The 22,824-nt window shown below is 37.7% G+C and overlaps 1 non-coding gene across 1 annotated transcript; it reads left to right on the forward strand.

Annotated features, from left to right (window-relative positions):
- The first annotated feature begins 246 nt into the window (after positions 1-246).
- Positions 247-354, forward strand: LOC112708519 (small nucleolar RNA R71). The gene has a single exon (XR_003156373.1). It is a non-coding gene; the product is annotated as a small nucleolar RNA R71 (small nucleolar RNA).
- Positions 355-22,824: the final 22,470 nt, after the last annotated feature.

Here is a 22,824-nt window from a genome sequence, read left to right on the forward strand (position 1 = left end):
GTTCTGAGCCCATATGGCATTCATAGCATCAATTTCAAGAACTCCCTTCCTCTGAGGCGTCCCATTATTCACAGAATTCCTATCAAAAGTGTACATGAATTGATTATTTGCAACCATGTCAATAAGTTCTTGAGCTTCTACAGGCATTTTCTTTAGGTGAATGGATCCACCTGCAGAATGGTCCAGTGACATCTTAGAGAACTCAGATAGACCATAATAGAATATTTCCAAAATGGTCCACTCTGAAAGCATGTCAGAAGGACACCTTTTGGTCATCTGCTTGTATCTTTCCCAAGCTTCATAGAGGGATTCACCATCTTTTTGTTTGAAGGTCTGAACATCCACTCTAAGCTTGCTCAGCTTTTGAGGAGGAAAGAACTTAGCCAAGAAGGTCGTGACCAGCTTATCCCAAGAATCTAGGCTGTCTTTAGGTTGTGAGTCCAACCATGTTCTAGCTCTGTCTCTTACAGCAACAGGGAAAAGCATGAGCCTATAGACTTTAGGATCTACTTCATTAGTCTTAACAGTCTCACAGATCTGCAAGAACTCAGTTAAAAACTGATAGAAATCTTCTGATGGAAGTCCATGAAACTTGCAGTTCTGTTGCATTAGAGCAACTTGTTGAGGTTTCAGCTCAAAATTATTTGCTCCAATGGCAGAGATTGAGATGCTTCTTCCATCAAATTTGGAATAGGTATAGTATAATCACCAAGCATCCTCCTTGCATTATTGTTGTTGGGTTCGGCTGCCATATCCTTTTCTTGTTCAAAAATTTCAGTAAGGTTGTCTCTGGATTGTTGTATTTTAGTTTCTCTTAGTTTCCTCTTCAGAGTCCTTTCAGGTTCCGGATCAGCTTCAACAAGAATGCCTTTTTCCTTGTTCCTGCTCATATGAAAGAGAAAAGAACAGAAAAAGAAGAGGAATCCTCTATGTCACAGTATAGAGATTCCTTTATGTTAGTAGAAGAATAAAAGAATAGAAGAAGGAGAAGAGTTAAGAATCCAAACACAAGGGGGAAGATAGGTTCGAATTCTTGAGATGAAGAGAAGTGTTAGTAGATAAATAAATAAATAGAAGAAGATGAGAGGGAGAGAATTTCGAAAATTAATTTTGAAAAAGGGTTAGTGATTTTTGAAAATTAAGAGAAGAAATAAAAGTAAAATTAAAATTTGAAACAATTAGTTAATTAAAAAAAATTTGAAAAAGGGTGAGGAATTTTCAAAAATTAGAGAGGGAAAAGTGGTTAGTTGGTTTTGAAAAAGGTAAGAAACAAACAAAAAGTCAATTAGTTAGTTGAAAACAATTTGAAAGTCAATTTGAAAAGATAAGATGTTAGAAAAGATATTTTGAAATCAAAATTTTTTTGAAAAAGATAAAATTTTGAAAAAAGATATGATAGAAAAGATATTTTGAAAAAGATTTGATTTTTAAAATTAAAATTGATTACTTGACTAACAAGAAACTAAAAGATATGATTCTAGAATTTAAAGATTGAATCTTTCTTAACAAGAAAGTAACAAACTTCAAATTTTTGAATCAATCACATTAATTGTTAGTAAAGTTTCGAAAATTTGAGATAAAATTAAGAAAAGGATTTTGAAAATTATTTTTTAAAATTTTTGAAAAATAAGAAGAAAAATGAAAAAGATTTGAATTTTGAAAAAGATTTTGAAAAGATAGGATTTTTAAAATTGAAAATTTGACTTGACTTATAAAAAAAAGCTAAGTTTTAAAATTTTTTACTAAGTCAACTCAAATTTTCGAAATTTTTTAGAGAAATAAGGAAAAGATATTTTTTATTTTTGAAATTTTAATGATGGGAGAGAAAAACAACAAATATGACCCAAAACATAAAAATTTTGGATCAAAACACATGATGCATGCAAGAACACTATGAATGTCAAGATGAACACCAAGAGCACTTTGAAGATCAAGACTGCAAGACACCAAACTTAAAGATTTTTAATGTTTAGACACTATGAATGCAAGAATGCATATGAAAAATAAGAAAAGACACAAAACAAGAAAATATGAAGATCAAACAAGAAGACTTATCAACAACAACTTGAAGATCATGAAGAACACCATGCATGATTTTTTCGAAAAAAAAATGCATAAATTTTAAAAACATGCAATTGATACCAAACTTAAAATTTGACTCGAGATTCAAACAAGAAACACAAAATATTTTTTTATTTTTATTATTTTCTAATTTTTTGTATTTTTTGTATTTTTTTCGAGATTTTATAGGAAAAAGAAAATAAGAAATTCAAAATTTTTAATAAGAATTCCAGGAATCTTTCAATGTTAGCGTAAAGCTTCGATCCAGGAGTTGGACATGGCTTAATAGCTAGCCAGCTTTAGGATATAAATCAGGCATGCAACATTTGATACTTCATCCAAGTCCATATACATGCCTTTTATGTTGACAAGTGGAAGCCTCAATCCAAAAGAATTTGGATATGGCTTTACAGCCAGCCAGGCTTCAACATGTTACCATGAAACTCTAGAATTCATTCTTAAAAATTTAGAATAATTTTTGAAAACAAAAGGGAAAATTTTTTGAAAGATTTTTGAAAATTTTTTTCGAAAATAAAACAAAAAGAAAATTACCTAATCTGAGCAACAAGATGAACCGTCAGTTGTCCAAACTAGAACAATCCCCGGTAACGGCGCTAAAAACTTGGTGCACGAAATTATGATCATCAACAATGGTGCCAATAGGCTTGGTGCTCTCAAACGTGAATCACACTTTATCACAACTTTGCACAACTAACCAGCAAGTGCACTGGGTCGTCCAAGTAATACCTTACGTGAGTAAGGGTCGATCCCACAGAGATTGTTGGTATGAAGCAAGCTATGGTCATCTTGTAAATCTCAGTCAGGCGGATTCAAATGGTTATAATGGTTTTCAAAATTAATAATAAATAAAACATAAAATAAAGATAGAAATACTTATATAATTCATTGGTGGGAATTTCAGATAAGCGTATGGGGATGCTGTGTTCCTTTTGAATCTCTGCTTTCCTACTACTTTCATCTAATTATTCATATTCCTTTCTATGGCAAGCTGTATGTAGGGCATCACCGTTGTCAATGGCTACATCCCATCCTCTCAGTGAAAATGGTCCAAATGCTCTATCACAGCACGACTAATCATCTGTCGGTTCTCGATCATGTCGGAATAGAATCCATTGATTCTTTTGCGTTTGTCATCATGCCCAATAATCGCGAGTTTGAAGCTCGTCACAGTCATTCAATCCCTGAATCCTACTTGGAATGCCACAGACAAGGTTTAGACTTTTCGGATTCTCAAGATGGCCGCTAATAATTCTAGCTTATACTACGAAGATTCTGATGAAGGAATCCAAGAGATATGCGCTCGGTCTAAGGTAGAACGGAAGTGGTTGTTAGTCACGAATTCATAGGTGAGAATAATGATGAGTGTCACGGATCATCATATTCATCATGTTGAAGTGCAACGAATATCTTAGAATAAGAATAAGCTGAATTGAATAGAAAATAGTAGTAATTGCATTAAAACTCGAGGTACAGCAGAGCTCCACACCCTTGATCTATGGTGTGTAGAAACTCCACCGTTGAAAATACATAAGTGATGGTTCAGGCATAGCCGAATGGCCAGCCCCTAAGTCTAAGGAAAAACGTCCAAAGATAGATACCAAGATGTCTAATACAACAGTAAAATGTCCTATTTATACTAGACTAGCTACTAGGGTTTACAGAAGTAATTAATTGATGCAGAAATCTACTTCCGGGGCCCACTTAGTATGTGCTTGGGCTGAGCTTGACCTTTACATGTGCAGAGGCTTCTCTTGGAGTTAAACGCCAAGTTGTAACATGTTTTTGGCATTTAACTCTGGTTCGTGACGTGTTTCTGGCGTTTGACTCTAGAATGCAGCATGGAACTGGTGTTGAACGCCAGTTTGCGTCATCAAATCTCGAATAAAGTATGGACTATTATATATTGCGGGAAAGCTCTAGATGTCTACTTTCCAACACCGTTGAGAGCGACCCATTTGGAGTTATGTAGATCCAGAAAATCCATTTCGAGTGTAGGGAGGTCAGAATCCAATAGTATCAGCAGTCCTTTGTCAGCCTCCTATCAGACTTTTGCTCAGGTCCCTCAATTTCTGCCAGAAAATACCTGAAATCACAGAAAAATACACAAACTCATAGTAAAGTCCAGAAATGTGAATTTAGCATAAAAACTAATGAAAACATCCCTAAAAGTAGCTAGATCCTACTAAAAACTACCTAAAAACAATGCCAAAAAGCGTATAAATTATCTGCTCATCACACGGTCTAAAAACATAGCTAAAAAGTCTTCCAAACAAACTATAAAGAAAAGATTCCTCCTCAGAACACTACCTAAAAAGTTGTTGGAATATGACTAAAAGCTCGGGCAACAAAGCCATATAGGTCCACGTCAGCTAGGAAGAAATGCGACCTAGAAAGACAAAGGCAACAAGAACAAGCAAAAGCCAAAAAGGTTGAAAAACAACTTAAGGCTCAAAAGTTCTTAGAAGGGTACAACTCCGCTCAAAGAAGACGCAATCTCAAAATAGGGCTAGAAAAGTTGTCCGAACAAACTAAAAAAGGTCCATGCAAAGAACACTAAAAAGTTATCGGACAAGTCACTAAAAAGCCTGGATACCAAGCCGCAAGGATAACCTCGCCAAAGCAGAGGGTCGTCAACAGAAACTCAAAGCAAGGCGTAATCCAAAAGGCAAGGGTAGAAAACCCATTTTACCATTCAAAAGGAGGTCAAACTAAGAAATACCAAACCTCTATAAAATCTGTAAGGATCGCAAGGGTAAAATATCAAAGATTTGACTGACGTATCAGCAAAATGCATCCTTCAAATTAAAACATTAAAGACTCAAAGGCTGCCTAAGGGGTAGCCCAAGAGTTTAAAGTGTTTATTTTTCAAAATAAAAGTTACTAAGAAGCAACTAAGTGTCAAGAAAATCATCCATAGAAGCTTACAAAACCAACAAGTTCAGCAAAGTTCACAGGTCAGACTGTACAAATACATAGCCAAAACAAAGGCATAATAAAGAGTCATAAAGGATTCGAAGTAGCATCAGCAGCTACATCCTTCGGAGAGAGAGGCCTAGTCGAGATGGGGGTAGCATTAACAACTCCATCTGGGCCATTCAATATCTCCACATCAGGATCGGACCCAGGAGGAACCACCTCTGCAGAAGGAGTGGCAGTAGTGGAGGCTGCAGAAGCCTTGGCTGGAGGCACAAGGGGAAGACCCTCATCATCATCATCGGGGCCAGGCACAATCTTTCCATCCTCCACCACGTTGTCCATGCTAACCAAGGAGAGGCCGAGCTCGGGAGCAAGAACCCGGACTTGAGCCTTCAGGTTCTCATACATCTCGGTCATACTGCTCACCATATCACCCTGAAGCTCAGCATAATCATCCTGGGCAAACTGAAGTCTTTCCCTAGTTTCCAGCAGCTCGCCAAAAGTGCGGGTGTAGCTCTCCTTGTACTTTTCAGCAGTTTCCTCAGCTAGGTTTACAGTTGCCTCTGCAGTAGTAGCTCGAGATTTTTCATTCTCCACATCCAGCTCCAACTTAGCCACCCTAACATCCAGCTCGTCCTTCAAACCTTTAATTCTACCAAACTCAAACTTAGCATCCTCCATGAAGGCCTTGGTCGCACGAACTGGGGACTCCTAGACAACTCGGGACAAGGCCGCACCAAGATTGGCCATCCGAATACTATTGCTCGTTATGAAGTCAAGATGATGAAGGATCAACATGTCGTCAGTCGAAACCTGGCCATGAGGAGCAATCAACTCCGTGGCAAAGGCCACACCATCAAACTGTTTGTCATTCATGTTGAAAGTCCCAACAGTCTTTTACTTTTTTGGAGGAGGACTAGTAATATGAGAAGAGGTAGCACCAGAAGTATCAACAGGAAAGTCGGTAGAAACTGTTCGAACTCTAGGGGTCAAAATGATCTTTCTCGGGCCCTGAGAGTCAGAAGTTGGCTTCTTCGGGGGTAGCTGAGAAGACCCTTCCCCCAACGTCTTCGCTGTCAAGTTCTGGGCAGCTGTCACCTTCTTAGCCTTCCGGAAGGCCTTCATGGAATTCGAATACTTAACCATCTCTAAAAAAGAATCAGGAAAACAATCACACAGTTGGAAAAAGATAAAATCATAAAGACAAAGGCTCGATTATCTGTAAAGAAAGAACTCGGGCACTACCTAGCTCAGCACGGAGGAGGGAAGGATCTCCTAGAAAATTCTTTGTATCCAAATGGGGAGGCTCCCCCCAGTGTTCCTCTAAAACACCTATGAAAGCTTGTTCTACCTCACTCAAACTCTCCCAAGAATATTTGACCGTTACTACATCTTTTTGCCACCATAAAGGGAAGGTGGGCTCATCATTCTCATCCAAGAAAAAAGGACGAGCACCCTCAACAGCTCGAACTTTGAAGTAATAATTCTTAAAGTCCCGAAAGGACTCATCAAATGTAGAAAACACCTTCCTCCCTTGAGTAGCTCAGAAGGAAATCCAATAAGCTTTCTTCTTAGCCACCCCGAGATTTGTCAATACAAAAAGGTAAAGAAAAAGAGTTTCGGTAGTTCGGACACCCAATTCTTGACACAACAGCTGAAAAATCTTTATAAAACCCCAAGAATTTGGATGAAGCTGAAAAGGGGCCACATTACAGGACCACAAGAGGTTGGTCTCAAAAGCAGTAAAAGAAAGAGTAATACCTAGCTGACTAAAGAAGTAATCGTAAGCATAGAAAAAAGGTCGCTCTACCTGAAATAAGGGAGGGAAACTAACTCTCTCCTCAAGGTCCGGTGACACTAGCTCATAATTCTTCTCGTCCTCCCTATTACTACATATCCTCAGGAACATTCTAAGCCTCTCACAGTATTCGGGATCAACCACCATCTCACACATCAGGATTATTGAAATTAGCCAATCGGCCATACCAGCAGGAACTTTGGTGGACATCTCGACAATGTTTTTTCATGAAGACATAGAACAACTATCCCTACAGTAAGAAAAAGAAAAGAAGTCACTACCAAAGCAACTCGGACAAGAAACAGAAAGTGAGGAAATAACTAGCACACAAAGAATATAACAGCAAAAGGACACTCTAGGCTCCACAAAACACCAACAGACCAAGGGCGCCCTTTGGAGGCAATGGAGATACGAAGGAAAATCAACGAAAAAATCAAGATCCTAAATCGAGATTCTAGCCCTTCTGTCGAAAAAGAAAGCACAACCAAAACCTCATCACCTAAGCACTTACATATCCCCAAGACGAAACAAACAGGAAATTACAACTACGGAGAAACAAAGGAATACAAATCACCAGAAAGCCTCAAAACTTTTCTCAAATAGCAAAAATCCAAACTTTATACATAAAGAGAACATGCAAGGAGTAAAACACAAAGGAGGGCGACAAATAAAACAAAGAGGCGTGAAGAAAAATACCAGCCTGCGACAAAGAAGGAGTGAGCGCAAAATTCACACCAAATGAGCACCTCGAAAATGAAAGCAAGAAGCTTAGGGGCAAGAAATCAGAGAAGCAAAAGCCAAAAGAGGAGAAATTCTTTTCTTTCAAAGTCTGAGACAAAGGAAATAGAAAAAAGGAAGAGGAAGAGGAAACAAGGTTTAAACCCTCTTGAAAATAAAAAAAGTGGGAAAGGAAACGTCGAAATAAAGTAAAAATCAATCAAAGAGCATTGAAGACACGTGCGTATTCCCAAGGAAGTAACCCCCTCGAGGAACAAACGCGACAATAAAGGAGCTAAAAGCAAAACGCTTTGCATTCAAAACATAACGCAAAACCCGCAAACAAAGGAATGGATAGGACCAAGATGCTTGAGCACGACTTCCCCAAAGCGATCGAAGCTCAACAAGCACGATCTCATGGAAAGGTCCGAACTCAAGCAGGGGCACTGTTCATACCCTAGTCCGAGCTACGCTATCTTGATGGACGACTTCAAGCGTGACTGACCTGTTGAAAAGGTTGGTCGTCACCGACCTCTTCCCCAAAGAGCTCGGCCAAATTGCCATAAAGGCCCAAGCAGGCCTAAACAGAAGGACGCAGCCCACTCTAAAGGCGGCTAGCCTAAAAGATAGGTGACCTCACCCAAAGATAAGATAAGATAACTAACTTATCTCAAGAAGGGTCACTCCACACTACTATAAATACACTGGAGCACCCAGGTATAACACACACTCTGATTCTACAAAAAACCTGCCTAAAGCCCATGCTAACTTAAGCATCAAAGTCTCTTGTAGGTACCACTACCCTTCGGTGACCAAGGATCAGCAGCACATCAAGACCCAACAAGTCAGACGCAACAGCTCCTGTCACATCAGAAGATCTCATCCGAGATCAACCTTCAGTTTCAGATAACCCTCAAAACAATATAGAAAATACAAAAATTAGATAGTAAATAGTATTATTTTATATATAAGATTAAAACTATAAAAAAATGTTGGCCACTTAGAAGTTTTTTTTATTTTTTTATTAAAATTTAAAAAGTATTCCATCCGTTAACATTTTAAAAAATATAAAAAGTAAGTATTTTTTTCAAAAGCTAATCCAAACTAGCTCTTTATCAATTTTACCTATTATTTTTTTCTTCATAAAGAGGCACAAATAACAATTCATCTTAGGAATTATTAATCCAACTAAATAAGATAAGTTAAATAAACTAAACTTAAAGTAATAATAAAATTTTTAATAATGAAAAATTATAGTAATGAACATTAAACCACATAATGATAGTTGTTAAAAGAAGAATTTACCTATGAAGAATTTTTTTCAATTGACTCCTTTAGCACACTAATATAGATATAGTAGTTGAAAAAAAGAATTTACCGCAGTCCCTACATTAAGATTATATATATATATATATATATATATATATATATATATATATATATATATATATATATATTAATTTATCTATTGATCAAATAATTGTGTCATGCATACAAGAATTATATAAATACTATAAAAAAATGGAGAAAATTTAACTTATCTAAAAGTCTCTAGTACAAGTTATGAGATGGATTGGGAACTTGTGAGTCGAAACAGTTGTTAGATTGTCTGACTGGAGTGATGGGGAAGGTACTTAGCAAGGACACTCTGACACTCAAGTCAAAATGGATTTATGAAATATATGTGTGTGGAATAAAGAATGTAACTAAGGGGTCTCTGGCTCCCCTTTATATAATTTAAGGCAGTTATCTTATTTTATCTATTAATATAAAAAGAATATTTAATTTCGAATGTTGATTTTACTAAATATTTATCTTTTAATATTATTATATAACAAAGATTTAAGAACATAATTTAATTGAAACATTTTAAAATTAATATTAGATATAATTTTTTTTTTAAATATCTATCTTTTAGATATCAATATTCTATAACTTATTGAATATATTTTTGTTGTACTATTATCCTTTTTAATTTTAAAATATGTTATATATAGTTATTTCAAAGCCACTTATTTACTTTGCACCAAAAATCATAACGTTATTCAAAACCACCTTTTAGTTCCAGGGGATTTCAGTTTTTGAGTGCCTTCTCCCTCGTATCACAGCTAGCTAGGTTACCTTGCCAAAAACCCAACCTTTTTTTAGAACTGTCTTTTGGCTTCACCGTTTCAGGGTCAGTTCTTTATCTCCTTCTCCCTCCTTCTGCGTGCTCTGTCTCCTGCCTGTGGTCACCGCTCGTGCTTTGCGCTCAACGCTACAACCCTCACTCTCTCAGACCTTCGAACCTCTGGTCTCAGACATCCACCACTCCAGCCTCCAATCTCGCACCTCAGACCACCTCCACCATTGTCATTCGCACTCCCAGGTAACAACCTTCACTTGTGAACAACCGATCTACCTCCTTCATGTGACCGCCTCTACCGGTCTCAAACCCGCACCCCCGCCAACCTCAGACACCGCACCTGAGGCAACATCCTGGTGCGCAAATTTAGAACTCGCGCAACTTAACCGGCAAGTACACCGGGTCATCCAAGTAATACCTCAGGTAAGTGAAGTTCGATCCCTTGAGGATTGTCGGACTGAGCAAGCAATAGTTATCCTGTTGGACTTAATCATGCAAACATTAAAAGAGAGTTATTGTTGTTGTAAATGCATAAAAATAATAAACAGGAAAGTAAAGAAAACCAAGTAAAGGTTTAGTGAAAAACAATTTTGAGAAATCAATTAAAGTCTTGGAGATGTTTATCTTTTCAGATTAAAACTTCTAACTAACTATTTTAACAATGAATGATTCATTCTATGGAAAACCATAAGTGATTAAACCCTAATCTCTTGGTGATTTAATATCCTCTAATCCTCATCAAGTGCCACTCTCGTGGTCACCCAACTTAGATCGGAGGGTAAAGTTCAGAAAACTGGTTTATACCACAAAGGCCCTAATCACCCCAATCCCGGCTGAATAGATGTTGCTTATCCCCATCAGGTTGTATGATTAGCCATCTAGGAGGATTGTTTTCAAGTTGTAGTTCAAGCGAGACAACTGTCCCGAGAATCACAAGAACTCATGTAAAAAAGGGTCACACTCCCGTTCCACCCAATTCATAAGATTAAGAACAAAAACAATACCTTAGAATTGAATCAAACATATATTAAAATAGAAGAATAAAATCTTAATTCATAGAAATAAACAGAACTCCTAACCTTAACCAAGAGGTTTAGTTGCTTATTACTTATAGAGAAAATAGGTTTATAAAAACTGCGGAAGGAAGAAGATCCTAAACCTAAGTGATATTTTCCTTTAGATACTAACCTAATAATAAATGGTAGACCTAAAAGATATTATTTGTAAATAAAAATTATAAAAAGTAAATAGAATAGGTTAAGAAGTGCTAAATCCACTTGAGAGGCCCAAAGAGGAGTGTTTCGGGCTGCTGCTGGCGATTAACGCTAATAATGGGCGTTAAACGCCCCAAACGGGGGGGAGTCAAAATTTGTGTATGCTGAGGTCCCTTATTGGCGTGAAATGCCAGGTGGGCGTTCAGCGCCGGCAGGGGAAAGTTTCTAGCACTGGTTTTATCTCTCTTGGGCGCTAAACGCTAGGCTCGGCGTTTAGTGCCAAATTTGGCAGTGATTCCAGAAGAAAAGTATAAAGTATCATATGTCATTCGAAAGCTCTGGAATTTGGCTTTCTAACGCTCTTAGAACCGCATCAATTGGATCCTTGTAGCTCAAGTTATACTCGTTAGAATGCAAGGAGGTCAGAATTGACAATATCTACTATCCTTTCTTTGTCTTTGCACAAAATTCTACCAAATTTGCCCGAATTTTACCTGAAATTATAAAAACACCAAAACAACTTAAAGTAACATCCAAATAGGATTTTTGTGCTAAAACTTAATAAAATCTAACTAAAAACAACTAGAAAATGCTAGGAAAAAGGGTATAAGATGCTCACGCATCACCTCCACCCACTAGCTTTGCTAGATTGTCCTTACCTCCTTCTTCTCTTTGTGCGTCCTCTGCCAGGTTCTAATTTTTATGAGTAGTGATTATTACTCAGCTTTGTTCATTGATAATTTCCTTTCTTTATTGTTAATTTAATTGTCACTCAGCTTTATTCATTGTTAATTTGCTTGCTAATTTTTATGTGTCCTCTGCCAGCTTGAATTGGGATTTTTTTCTTTTTATTTAGGCATGCTTTTCCTGTTTTTAATGTCAATTTCAATAATATTTCAATCTTTATTTGTGATTAACCAAGCAATTCAATGTGTGTATATGCCGAGACTGAGATTGAGAAGATGCATCTATGTAGATTGTGAATCATTAATCAGTTATATAAATAAAATAAAAAGTAAAGATGTTGCTACATCTAGATATATGGATCGGTATGTAAATGATGTTGCTGGATATATTGTGCTATTTAATATTCATTTGGTAATCTCCCCGATTCAAGAGTGCAATCTAATCTAAAGCGATTGGCAATGCTATAGATTGCTAACAAGTTTCTTAAACATTCTTCTAAATAAAAAGTTCAAAAATTGTATTAATATTAATATATTAGAGTAGTATTAAAATTGTACCTTCTTTCTTTGAAATAATTAAGATGTTTAAAAAGTTTAGCATGATAAATTTTGTATCCATCAAGATTTTATGATTTTGATAAAGGAAAAAGGAGCTAATTAATGACTTAATTTGTTGTTTCCTTTATAGTCAGTGATTTAGTGTGTTTTTTACTTGTAGAAGCTTTTATAGGCAATAAATAACAAATAATTAATAGAAATTAAAGAAGTAGTGTCTGTGGTCCGATTTTTTTTAGTCATATGGTGAGTGTGGTTCTTATACAATCTCAAGATTTGTGAATCCCTTCTTGAATTGTTTAAGTTTGTTAACCTTTTGATTATATCCTTTGTATGGCTTCTTTTTAGGAAAGCGGGAGTCAGTAACAAATTACACGCACACATTAGTGAAGACTACGGCATAATCATACATTCCTATGAAAAAAGGAGTAAAAAGGTATTTATGACTAGAATTTTGTTGTTAAAACATCTAGCATTATATTATGTGATTATTTGATATGATTGAGTTTGGTTTTTGATTATGAATTATAATTAGGTTTGATATTATTGTGATTATGGTTTAATGGTTGGATTTACTTTGATTATGTCTGTGTTGTTGGTGCACGAATTTGTAATCCGTACAACTAACCAGCAAGTGCACTGGGTCGTCCAAGTAATACCTTACGTGAGTAAGGGTCGATCCCACGGAGATTATTGGTTTGAAGCAATCTATGTTTATTTTATTATTCTTTTTCAGGATATTAATTAAAATTATCAGTTGGAATTATTAGATTGGAAAAATAAAAGAGAATAAAATCGTTACTTGTTGTGCAGTAATGGGAAATATGTTGGAGTTTTGGAGATGCTTTGTCCTCTGAATTTCTGCAATGTAATATTCAACTCAATTGTTTGTAAAGCACGTCTACGGCAAGCTGTATGTAGGGTGTCACCATTGTGAGTGGCTACTTCCCATCCTCTCAGTGAAAACGTTCCAGATGCTCTGTCACAGCACGGCTAATCAGCTGTCGGTTCTCGATCATGTTGGAATAGGATCCATTGATCCTTTTGCGTTTGTCATCACGCCCAGCAATCGCGAGTTTGAAGCGCGTCACAGCCATTCAATCCTTGAATCTTACCCGGAATACCACAGACAAGGTTTAGACCTTCCAGATCCTCAAGAGTGGCCGCCATCAATTCTAGCTTATACCGCGGAGATTCTGATTAAGGAATCTAAGAGAAGTTCATTCAGTCTGATGTAGAACGGAGGTGTTTGTCAGGCACACATTCATAGATTGAGGGAGGTGATGAGTGTCACGGATCATCACCTCTTTCACAATTAAGCGCGAATAAACATCTTAGATCGGACCATACACACGTTTGAGTGAAATAGAAACAATTGCATTAATTCATCGAGACGCTGCAGAGCTCCTCACCCCCAACAATGGAGTTTAGAGACTCATGCCGTCAAAAAGTATGTAATTCAGATCTGAAAATGTCATGAGGTACAAGATAAGTCTCTAAAAGTTGTTTAAATAGTAAACTAGTAACCTAAGTTTACAGAAAATGAGTAAACTAAGATAATTGGTGCAGAAATCCACTTCTGGGGCCCACTTGGTGAGTGCTGGGGCTGGGACTAGAGCTATCCACGAGTTGAGGCCTTTCTTGGAGTTGAACTCCAAGTTATAATGTGTTTTGGGCGTTCAACTCCGGATCATGACGTTTTTCTGGCGTTTAACTCCAGACAGCAGCATGTACTTGGCGTTCAACGCCAAGTTACGTCGTCTATCTTCGCGCAAAGTATGGACTATTATATATTGCTGAAACGCCCTAGATGTCTACTTTCCAACGCCGTTGAGAGCGCGCCAATTGGACTCCTGTAGCTCCAGAAAATCCATTTCGAGTGCAGGGAGGTCAGGATCCAACAGCATCAGCAGTCTTTTTTCAGCCTAACTCAGATTTTTGCTCAGCTCCCTCAATTTCAGCCAGAAAATACCTGAAATCACAGAAAAACACACAAACTCATAGTAAAGTCCATAAATATGATTTTTGCCTAAAAACTAATATTATTCTACTAAAAACCAATTAAAACATGCTAAAATCTACATGAAATTACCCCCAAAAAGCGTATAAAATATCCGCTCATCACAACACCAAACTTAAACTGTTGCTTGTCCTCAAGCAACTAGATAAATAAAATAGGATGAAAAGAAATTAAGAAACAACAATATCTCCGAGTTTCAAGTGAAGCTCAGATTCTAATTAGATGAGCGGGACTAGTAGCTTTTTGCTTCTGAACAGTTTTGGCATCTCACTTTATCCTTTGAAATTCAGAATGGTTGGCATCCATAGGAACTCAGAATTCAGATAGTATTATTGATTCTCCTAGTTTAGTATGTTGATTCTTGAACACAGCTACTTTATGAGTCTTGGCCGTGGCCCTAAGCACTTTGTTTTCCAGTATTACCACCGGATACATAAATGCCACAGACACATAATTGGGTGAACCTTTTCAGATTGTGACTCAGCTTTGCTAAAGTCCCCAATTAGAGGTGTCCAGAGTTCTTAAGCACACTCTTTTTGCTTTGGATCACGACTTTAACCACTCAGTCTCAAGCTTTTCACTTGGACCTGCATGCCACAAGCACATGGTTAGGGACAGCTTGATTTAGCCGCTTAGGCCTGGATTTATTTCCTTGGGCCCTCCTATCCATTGATGCTCAAAGCCTTGGATCCTTTTTATCCCTGCCTTTTGGTTTTAAGGGCTATTGGCTTTTTCTGCTTGCTTTTTCTTTTTCTTTCTATTTTATTCCTTTTTTTTTTCTTCGCACAAGCTTTTGCTTTTTCACTGCTTTTTCTTGCTTCAAGAATCACTTTCATGATTTTTCAGATCATCAATAACTTTTTTCTTGTTCATCATTCTTTCAGGAGCCAACAATTTTAACATTTATAAAATTCAATATCAAAAATATGCACTGTTCAAGCATTCATTCAGAAGACAAAAAGTATTGCCACCACATATAATTAATTAGAATTTTTCTTATTAAGAACTCGAAAAAAAATATTGCCTCTTTATTCTAAAAATCTACTATTTTATTCATGTTTGATGATGATGAGAAAATTAAATTATAACTTAATTGGAATTAAAATCAAAGTAGAGATACTAATTACTACTACTAATATATAACTTCTAAGGTAAATTTCTAATAAGAACAGTTATCACAGAGTTAAGGCAAAGATTAGAACTCAACGACCTGTATTTTGGGAAGTGGATGTTCCTCTAGTCTGTGGGGTGCCTTCAAGAATTAATTTCTGACGCTTCAGCTCCCTTAAGTTCACATCCTTGCTCTTCCTGTTCCCTTAGGTGCCATGATCTTAATGAGTTTTAGCTCAGTGATCATGGCAAATCACACCAAACTTAGAGGTTTGCTTGTCCTCAAGCAAAAGAAAGGAAAGGAGAGGAATAGAAGGAGAGGCAGTTTCGAAAAAAAAAGATAAGATGAGTTGAGAAAGATATGAGAAGAAATTAAAAAGATTTGAAAAAGAATTGGATTGGAAAAAGATTTGTGTTTATGAATTAAGATATATTTGATATTTTTGAAAAAGGGATTTTAGAAATTAGGGTTTTTAGAAATTAGGATTAAAATTTTTGGAATTTGAAGGATGATATTTTGAAACATGTTTATGCAAGAAATCATGAATTGAAACATAAAAATTAGAAAATTTGTGAAGAAAAACGAATTTTACCTCCTCCCCACCATCCTGGCGTTAAACGTCCAACTGGTGCATGTTTTGGGCGTTTAACGCCCAATTGTTGCTTCTCTTGGGCGTTCAACGCCCAGCTGATGCTTCTTTCTGGCGTTGAACGCCAGGAAGTCCTTTGTCATTGGGCGTTTTTCTGAACGCCCAGGACGCTGTCAATCTGGCGTTAAACGCCCAGAAGGTGCTTCTTTCTGGCGTTCAACGCCCAGAAGATGCTCCTTTCTGGCGTTTAACGCCCAGATGGCTACCCTTACTGGTGTTGAACGCCCAGTGGGTGCTTCTTTTGGGCGTTCAACGCCCAAAATGTTTCTTACTGGCTTTTTCACGCCAGTGAGCTTCCAAATTTCCCTGTAACTCTGTGAATTCAATCAATTGCTATTTTTACCCTTTGAAGATACTTGGACTCATACCTGTAAAAAAAGGAAATTTATTTAATTAGTAAATAAACTTTGTAAATGGCTAGGTTGCCTCCCAGCAAGCGCTTCTTTATTGTCTTTAGCTGGACTACCACTGAGCTCTAATCAAGTCTCAGTTTTGAGCATTCTTGCTCGAAGTTACTTTCAAGATAATGTTTAATTCTCTGTCCATTAACAATGAACTTTTTGTTAGAGTCATTATCCTGAAGCTCTACGTATCCATATGGTGATACACTTGTAATTACATATGGACCTCTCCACCGGGATTTTAATTTCCCAGGGAATAATTTGAGCCTAGAATTAAATAGCAGAACTTTCTGCCCCGGCTCAAAGACTCTAGATGACAATTTCTTATCATGCCATCTTTTCGCTTTCTCTTTGTATATTTTTGCATTCTCGAAGCATTGAGTCTAAATTCCTCTAGCTCATTTAACTGGAGCAATCGTTTTTCTCCAGCTAACTTGGCATCAAGGTTTAGGAATCTGGTTGCCCAGTAGGCCTTGTGTTCTAGTTCCACTGGCAAGTGACATGCCTTTCCATACACAAGCTGGTATGGAGAGGTCCCTATAGGGGTCTTGAATGCTGTTCTGTATGCCCACAGAGCATCATCCAAGCTCCTTGCCCAATCCCTTCTACGGTTAATTACAGTCCGTTCCAGGATTCTTTTGAGTTCTCTATTTGAGACTTCAGCTTGCCCATTAGTCTGTGGATGATATGGAGTGGCCACCCTGTGGCTAACTCCATAACGAACCAAAGCAGAGTAAAGCTGTTTATTGCAGAAATGAGTGCCCCCATCACTGATTAATACTCTAGGGGTACCAAATCTGCTGAAGATGTGTTTCTGGAGGAATTTTAACACTGTTTTAGTGTCATTAGTGGGTGTTGCAATAGCCTCCACCCATTTGGATACATAATCCACTGCCACCAGAATATAAGTGTTTGAGTATGATGGTGGGAAAGGTCCCATGAAGTCAATGCCCCATACATCAAACAACTCAATCTCCAAGATCCCTTGTTGAGGCATGGCATAACTGTGAGGCAGATTGCCAAATCTTTGGCAACTGTCACAATTAAGTACAAACGCTCGGGAATCTTTATAGAGAGTAGGCCAGTAGAAGCCACATTGGAGGACTCTTGTGGCTGTTCGTTCACGTCCAAAATGTCCTCCATACTGTGATCCATGGCAGTGCCATAGAATCTTTTGCGCTTCTTCCTTAGGCACACATCTACGGATTACTCCGTCTGCACATCTCTTGAAGAGATATGGTTCATCCCAAAGATAGTACTTTGCATCTGTGATCAATTTCTTTGATTGCAGCCTACTGTACTCTTTGGGTATGAATCTCACTGCCTTGTAATTTGCAATGTCTGCAAACCACGGCACTTCCTGGATGGCAAAGAGTTGCTCATCCGGAAAGGTTTCAGAGATCTCAGTGAGAGGGAGGGACGCCCCTTCTACTGGTTCTATTTGGGACAGGTGGTCTGCTACTTGATTCTCTGTCCCTTTTCTGTCTCTTATTTCTATATCAAACTCTTGCAGAAGCAACACCCATCTTATAAGTCTGGGATTTGAATCCTGCTTTGTGAGTAGATATTTAAGAGCAGCATGATCAGTATACACAATCACTTTTGATCCTACTAAATAGGATCTGAATTTGTCAATGGCATAAACCACTGCAAGTAGCTCTTTTTCTGTGGTTGTGTAATTCTTCTGTGCGTCATTTAAAACACGGCTGGCATAGTAAATGACGTGCAGGAGCTTGTCATGCCTTTGTCCCAACACTGCACCAATGGCATGGTCACTGGCATCACACATCAATTCAAATGGTAATGTCCAGTCTGGTGCAGAGATGATTGGTGCTGTAACCAATTTAGCTTTCAGAGTCTCAAATGCCTGCAGACACTCTTTATCAAAGATAAATGGCGTGTCAGCAGCTAGCAGGTTGCTCAGAGGTTTGGCAATTTTTGAAAAATCCTTTATAAACCTCCTATAGAATCCTGCATGCCCCAGAAAGCTTCTGATTGCCTTAACATTGGCAGGTGGTGGTAATTTTTCAATTACTTCTACCTTAGCTTGATCCACCTCTATTCCCTTGTTCGAAATTTTGTGCCCAAGGACAATTCCTTCAGTCACCATAAAGTGACATTTTTCCCAGTTTAAAACCAGGTTAGTCTCTTGACATCTTTTCAGAACAAGTGCTAAATGGTTAAGGCAGGAGCTGAATGAGTCTCCAAATACTGAAAAGTCATCCATGAAGACTTCCAGGAATTTTTCCACCATATCAGAGAAAATTGAGAGCATGCACCTCTGAAAGGTTGCAGGTGCATTGCACAGGCCAAATGGCATCCTTCTGTATGCAAATACTCCAGATGGACATGTGAATGCCGTTTTCTCTTGATCCTGGGGGTCTACTGCAATTTGATTATAACCTGAATATCCATCTAGGAAGCAGTAGTATTCATGACCTGCTAGTCTTTCTAGCATTTGGTCTATGAATGGTAAAGGAAAATGATCCTTTCTGGTGGCTGTATTGAGCCTTCTATAATCAATACACATACGCCACCCTGTAACTGTTCTTGTAGGAACCAGTTCATTTTTTTCATTATGAACCACTGTCATGCCTCCCTTCTTAGGGACGACTTGGACAGGGCTTACCCAGGGGCTGTCAGAAATAGGATAAATAATCCCAGCCTCTAGTAATTTAGTGACCTCCTTCTGCACAACTTCCTTCATGGCTGGGTTCAGCCGCCTTTGTGGTTAAACCACTGGCTTGGCGTCACCTTCCAATAGGATCTTGTGCATGCATCTGGCTGGGCTAATGCCCTTGAGATCACTGATGGACCACCCAAGAGCTGTCTTGTGTGTCCTTAGCACTTGAATTAGTGCTTCCTCTTCCTGTGGCTCTAAGGTAGAGCTTATGATTACAGGAAAGGTATCACCTTCTCCCAGGAATGCATATTTTAGGGATGGTGGTAATGGTTTGAGCTCGGGTTTAGGAGGTTTCTCCTCTTCCTGAGGGATTTTCAGAGGTTCTACTATTCTCTCTGATTCCTCCAGGTCAGGCTGAACATCTTTAAAGATGTCCTCTAGCTCTGATTTGAGACTCTCAGCCATATTGACCTCTCTTACCAGAGAGTCAATAATATCAACACTCATGCAGTCATTTGGGGTGTCTGGATGTTGCATGGCTTTGACAACATTCAACTTGAACTCCTCCTCATTGACTCTCAAGGTTACTTCCCCTTTTTGGACGTCAATGAGGGTTCGGCCAGTTGCTAGGAAAGGTCTTCCTAGAATGAGAGTTGCACTCTTGTGCTCCTCCATTTCCAGCACCACAAAGTCAGTAGGAAAGGCAAATGGCCCAACCTTGACAATCATGTTTTCAATCACGCCTGATGGGTATTTAATGGAGCCATCAGCAAGTTGAAGACATATCCCGGTTGGTTTGATTTCTTCAGTCAAACCAAGCTTTCTGATAGTAGATGCAGGTATTAGGTTGATACTTGCCCCAAGATCACATAAAGCTTGCTTGGCACAAGTACCCTCTAATGTGCATGGTATCATAAAGCTCCCAGGATCTTTAAGCTTCTCAGGTAAGCTTTTCAGAATGACTGCACTACATTCTTCAGTGAGGTAAACTTTTTCAGTTTCCCTCCAATCCTTCTTATGACTTAAGATCTCTTTCATGAACTTAGCATAAGAGGGTATTTGCTCAAGTGCTTCTGCAAACGGAATCTTTATTTCAAGTGTCCTGAGATAGTCTGCAAAGCGGGCAAATTGCTTATCCTGTTCCGCTTGGCGGAGTTTTTGAGGATAAGGCATTTTGGCTTTGTATTCCTCAACCTTAGTTGCTGCAGGTTTATTACCTACAGAAGTGGGTTGGGAAGCCTTTTTAGAAGGGTTGTCATCAGCACTCGTATGTGACTGATCCCCTACTGGCATTTGGATGCCAGGGGTGGAAGCTGGAGTGGCGTTAGACGCCATTTCCCCATTTGTTACTGGCGTCTGAACGCCAGAACCATGCTCCCTTTGGGCGTTCAACGCTGGATCCATGCTTGTTTCTGGCGTTGAACGCCAGGAATGAGCATAGGCTGGGCGTTCAGCGCCAGCATTATTCCTCTCTAGGCTCTGATTGTCCTCAGAGGGATTTTGAGTAGCCATTTGTTCATTTCTTGGCTTCCTGCTGCTTTGAAGTGAGGTATTTAATGTTTTCCCACTTCTTAGTTGAACTGCTTGGCATTCTTCTGCTATTTGTTTTGACAGTTGCTTTTCTGTTTGCCTTAACTGTACTTCCATATTCCTGTTAGCCATTCTTGTTTCCTGTAGTATTTCCTTGAATTCGGCTAGCTGCTGAGTTAGAAAGTCTAATTGCTGATTGAATTCATTAGCCTGATCTACAGGACTGAGTTCAGCAGTTACTGTTTTAGCTTCTTCTTTCATGGAAGATTCACTGCTTAGGTACAGATGCTGATTTCTGGCAACTGTATCAATGAGCTCTTGAGCTTCTTCAATTATTTTTCTCATATGTATAGATCCACCAGCTAAGTGGTCTAGAGAAATTTGAGCTTTTTCTGTAAGCCCATAGTAGAAGATGTCTAATTGCACCCACTCTGAAAACATTTCAGAGGGGCATTTTCTTAGCATCTTTCTGTATCTCTCCCAGGCATCATAAAGGGATTCATTATCTCCTTGTTTGAAGCCTTGGATGCTTAGCCTTAGCTGTGTCATCCGTTTTGGAGGGAAATAGTGATTCAGGAATTTTTCTGACAGCTATTTCCATGTTTTTATGCTGTTCTTAGGCTGGTTATTTAACCACCTCTTAGCTTGATCTTTTACAGCAAATGGAAACAGTAATAATCTGTAGACATCCTGATCCACTTCTTTATCATGTACTATGTCAGCAAATTGTAAAAATTGTGCCAGAAACTCTGTAGGTTCTTCATGTGGAAGACCAGAATACTGGCAGTTTTGCTGCACCATGATAATGAGCTGAGGATTCAACTCAAAGCTACTAACTCCAATGGAGGGTATACAGATACTACCCCCATATGAAGCAGTAGTGGGGTTAGCATATGACCCCAGAGTCCTCCTGGACTGATAATTCCCACTTAATTCCATAATGGAATAAAAGAGATGATATGTATGTTGCTATTGTTTATTTTATAAAAAAAAATTAATTTTTATAAAATAAAATAAAAACGAAACAAATAAAAGAAATTGAAAAATATTTTGAAATTGAAATATGAATTTTTTTTTATAAAATTTTCGAAAAAAAATAGTTTAAAATTAGTTAGGAAGAATATATTTTTTTGAATTTTGAATTTTATGATGAAAGAGAAAAATATGCAAAAGACACAAGATTTAAAATTTTTAGATCCAATGTTCCTTATTTTCGAAAATTTTGGAGGGAAAACACCAAGGAACACCAAACTTAAAAATTTTAAGATCAAAGCACAAGAAAGACTCAAGAACACTTTGAAAATTCACAAGAACACCAAGAACAAAAGGAAGAACACCAAACTTAAAATTTTTAGAAAACCAAGACAAATTTTCGAAAATTAAAGAAAACACCAAACTTAAAGTTTGGCACAAGATTCAATAAAAGAAAAATTATTTTTTAAAAAAGATTCCAAAGAGGATACCCAATTATGAAGAACAACTACTAAAGCTCCAGCAAAATGGGCAACAACTTCAGAGTTAATTTTAAAAATGGATATAAGTAAAAATTTTTGAAAGTTACTGTTTGAAAAAGCACAAGAGAAACAAGAAAAGACACAAAACAAGAAAAACTAAAGATCAAACAAGCAAAATAAACAAGAACAACTTGAAGATCAATGAAGAACACAGACACTAAAACGAAAATTTTAAATAAAAATATAAAATATGAAATTGACACCAAACTTAAGATAAGACACTAGACTCAAAGAGAAATTAAAAATTAATAGAGAAAAATAATATTTTTGAAAAGAAAATAAAAGACTCTGACCCAATTACCAAAATCTTCCTAATCTAAGAAATAAAATAAACCTTTAGTTGTTCAAACTCAACAATCCCCGGCAACGGCGCCAAAAACTTGGTGCACGAATTTGTAATCCGTACAACTAACCAGCAAGTGCACTGGGTCGTCCAAGTAATACCTTACGTGAGTAAGGGTCGATCCCACGGAGATTATTGGTTTGAAGCAATCTATGTTTATTTTATTATTCTTAGTCAGGATATTAATTAAAATTATCAGTTGGAATTATTAGATTGGAAAAATAAAAGAGAATAAAATCGTTACTTGTTGTGCAGTAATGGGAAATATGTTGGAGTTTTGGAGATGCTTTGTCCTCTGAATTTTTGCAATGTAATATTCAACTCAATTGTTTGTAAAGCACGTCTACGGCAAGCTGTATGTAGGGTGTCACCATTGTCAGTGGCTACTTCCCATCCTCTCAGTGAAAACGTTCCAGATGCTCTGTCACAGCACGGCTAATCAGCTGTCGGTTCTCGATCATGTTGGAATAGGATCCATTGATCCTTTTGCGTTTGTCATCACGCCCAGCAATCGCAAGTTTGAAGCACGTCACAGCCATT

Source organism: Arachis hypogaea, chromosome 8, assembly GCF_003086295.3.
Source record: "Arachis hypogaea cultivar Tifrunner chromosome 8, arahy.Tifrunner.gnm2.J5K5, whole genome shotgun sequence".
In the NCBI taxonomy this organism is placed as follows: Eukaryota; Viridiplantae; Streptophyta; class Magnoliopsida; order Fabales; family Fabaceae; genus Arachis; species Arachis hypogaea.